This window comes from Rattus rattus, chromosome 5 (assembly GCF_011064425.1).
Source record: "Rattus rattus isolate New Zealand chromosome 5, Rrattus_CSIRO_v1, whole genome shotgun sequence".
Classification (NCBI taxonomy): Eukaryota; Metazoa; Chordata; class Mammalia; order Rodentia; family Muridae; genus Rattus; species Rattus rattus.
This window is the reverse complement of record NC_046158.1, coordinates 130,116,897-130,120,458: the sequence shown is the minus strand read 5'-3', so window position 1 is coordinate 130,120,458 and position 3,562 is coordinate 130,116,897. Positions and strand designations below refer to the sequence as shown.

The 3,562-nt window shown below is 42.1% G+C and overlaps 1 pseudogene; it reads left to right on the top strand.

The window, feature by feature from the left end:
- The first annotated feature begins 915 nt into the window (after positions 1-915).
- LOC116901033 lies at positions 916-1,536 on the top strand (annotated as a pseudogene).
- Positions 1,537-3,562: the final 2,026 nt, after the last annotated feature.

Here is a 3,562-nt window from a genome sequence, read left to right as displayed (position 1 = left end):
GGTTTCAGACTTAACATTAGGGAGAAAGAAGAATGAAATGTTTAGTTATACTCTGAAAAATTCTTTTTAAAAGTTTAAACGGGCTTTAATGGTCCAATACTCTTCAGGGACTAAACGTATGTACTAGAACACACTAAGTACTATTCATGTCTTTTCTCTCACATTGTGTATTTTCTAACATTCCTTTTAGGAACACAACACCAGTTTGTCTGAATCTTGTGTTGCTTGAACTAGTATAAATATAGAAATTTGGTTTCTAGAAATAAGTTCAGTTCCTCATCCAGATTCATGATTGCCCTGCTCTGGGAGCCCCCTTAGATCGCCAGTTTGGACTTATACTGATTGTAAATTTAATTACCTGACTACTCATTGCTATTGCCAACGACTGTCAAAGCAGAGAGGCCCTCACCTTCCTTCTGCCCTCTTCTTTTCTGTGCTGTGATTACACTAGATTCAAAGTTGGTCAGAAAACTAAATTCTTACTCATGTACCTCTTTATCTCTAATCCCCTCACCCTGATCCAAGGAAGTTGGAGGACACTCATTCACTGGTCTCTTTTTCTTCTCACTGACCAATCAAAGCCCAGCCTGAAAGAACCTGCAGGACTGCCTTCCAAGTACTGGACAACAGAGGCAGGATTAGGTGTTCATAGCATGTCTAAGCAGAAGGAAAGGCTGAGCTATAGGAGATGTTGCTCTAAACAGACACAAATACAAAACACCTTTAGAAAAAGGAATGATATTCTTAATGAACAGGAAACAGTGGAGAATAAAAACAAGATCAGAACAGCATTGCATAAAGAGAATGACATTTAAAATGTAACACCAGAAGGTGAAGAGTCGCTGGCGGTCAGTCTGGTTGCAGAGCGAGCATGTGCAAAGGCCGCTGGGAAGCTGCGGTGCCCGGGGCAGCGCGATGGCGGAGGCTCGCAGCGCGTTCCCGGGCTGGGTCTTGGTGCTGGGCTGGGGCCTGGCACTGTGCTGTCTGTGCGGGGCGGGCCTGGCTGTGGAGTGGCAGCTAAGGAGTGGAAAACTACCACCCAGCACTGACCTCTGCATAGGCAAGGAAGTTAACAGATGCCGGAATATCTGGATTACTGGACAATACATGACTATGGCCCGCAGAGCAGAAGATTGTAACCAGTCCTGGCACTTTAATTTAGATGAGATTAAGGACCTTTTAGAGATACATCTACTTTGATGTGATTCACCCGTCTTCCTAATCTTGCAATTCTGGAAACATGAATGGGATAAACCACGGCACCTGTGCAGGTGGACCCTCAATTCCGAGAGGAAGTACTTTGGGAAGAGCCTGGATCATAAGGAAGAGACTGATCTCAACAGTGTGCTACAAAAATTTGAGACAAGTCATCCATCAACTACTACCAGCTTGCAGATTTCAAAGATGGACTACAAAATCTATGGTGGGAAAAAAATCCAGTGCCTTATGCCACAACAGGGAGAGAAGTGTGACCATTGGGTTGGGCAGAGGAGGCTGTGCTTCACTGAGCCAGAGGACTTCCATTTGCCCCAATAGGACTGATGTGGGATGTGAGAGTCGGCCTGATCTTCTATCCTCCACCCAAGTCCCAACACTGATATTCACATTTGGAAATGTTTTATGTTCTAAGTAAGATAGTTCCCAAATCATTGTGCTTTCTAAAATTCACTAAAAAGTTTCTTTAAAAAAAAAGTAACACCAACAATTGACTTTGTAAAAAGATCAATATGGTGGAAGGAACACATAGGTATAATGGGACTTGAAAAAAAGAGCATGAAGTCTTTTTCTGTAGAAGAATAGCATTAATGTGATAGTGTTTGACCTTGCCTGTGTTACCCAATATTGGCTACTGAATCTCTAACCTGACACACAGCCAATGGCATGTGCTTCAAATCTCTGAGCTGACTTAACTGTGTCAACCAAAAATTTTGCATGTGTTGCATCGACATATCCCTGAAATGGAAATTCAACTTCCTCCTTCCAGCTTAACAAATTTAAATTGTACCCCCACAAAATCTAATCTGTTTTCATTCACATGAGTATTAATGAGGTTCTCCGGAGTCTCAGAACTTAGGGAATGTCTCTTATATTCTAGCAAATTATTAGGAATGACCTACGGTCTGCTTGCAACTAACCAAATGATGAGCCCAATTTTCAATGGGAAGTTCAAAATCTAGTAGTTACTCAGTCCCGACAGCTAAATGGTTCAGCTTGTATTTTGTATAAGCTGGAATGTTGAAAAAGAGGTTCAACAGATGGGCTGACAAGCAATTACAGGAAGGAAGAAGAATGCCACCTTTCCCTAGTCTTCACGAGGCCTCCAGCACAAAGTGTGACCTGAGATTAGTATACACCACCAAGCCTGGAAGTGAAACTTCCTTTATCCCAGGCTGGCCTGGAACTCAGAGACTCTGCTTGCGTGTTCTGCTGGGATTAAAAGGTGCAATACCTGTCTGGGGGAATAAACTTTACAGCACTATGCCTCAATAACTGATCAATAGTTGGCTGTCATCCCTATCAAATCTGGGTCCAGAAACCCGTGTCTTCAGTCTGAAGACCTGGATCACAGTGTGACCTCCATTTCTGGATTGTAGTTGCTTCCAGATGTAGTCAGCTGACACCATGCAAAAATTAATACATACTAGAAAAATTATAAAATCATTCACCCTGTCTGATTGGTCCTTCTTTCGAATGGTGGCGCCTGCAGCTGACTCTTTTCAGCTTTTGGTCTGGGGTTCAGCTACTGCCTATCTGTTTCATCTGACAGTGTACACAGTAAACTGTTCCTCCTGTTCCTTCTGAAGGCAGAAGGCATGCCCACAGCAAAATACTTTTCTCTTACTGAAATGGACAGTTCCATTCGAACTCAAATGAGGAATTTTAAAACACAAGTCCATGGTTGTGTCAGTCCTTTAATTCTTTCGAGAATTTAGAAATTTTATCAATAGGAAAGAAAGGTCATTGCCTGGGGAAGCCTGAGGCTGGGATCAAAAGATACTGAGTCAATGGCCACAGCTTATTCTTAGAAACATTTCTGTAAAAGGAAGAAGATGATTTAACTATTGTAGAATTAATATACCTTCCCAGGAATCATTACTCCAAACGATTACATTAGTGAAGAATAATCTTTTAATGATACAATCTACTCAGCTCTGGCTAATGCTCAAAGAAAAGACAGCCAAGAACAGATTTTCGTTCCAGATATGCTATCAATCCATGTCTCTTTTAGGTCTGACCCAGGATTATGTTTTAAATAACAAGTGTAGACTGGAGATTCTAAGTCCAACAGATGGGAGACTTACACAGCAACAATATAACCAGAATTATTTCTTAAGTACGGTGCCCGGATGACGGCAGGTCCTCTTCCAGTGACAGGGTCCTGAAATATGGATCTGAAGATGAGAGACAGGAAAAAGTAGGAGGTAGACAGTGTGGGGGCTGGGGTGGGATATGTTGGACAACCTCTGTCTTGTTCAGATGAGGCTTTGAAGAATAGCATCTGGTGTACTTCTTGGGAGGGAAAAAAAGAAGTGAGAGATTTCTATAAAGTTAGCACAAACTA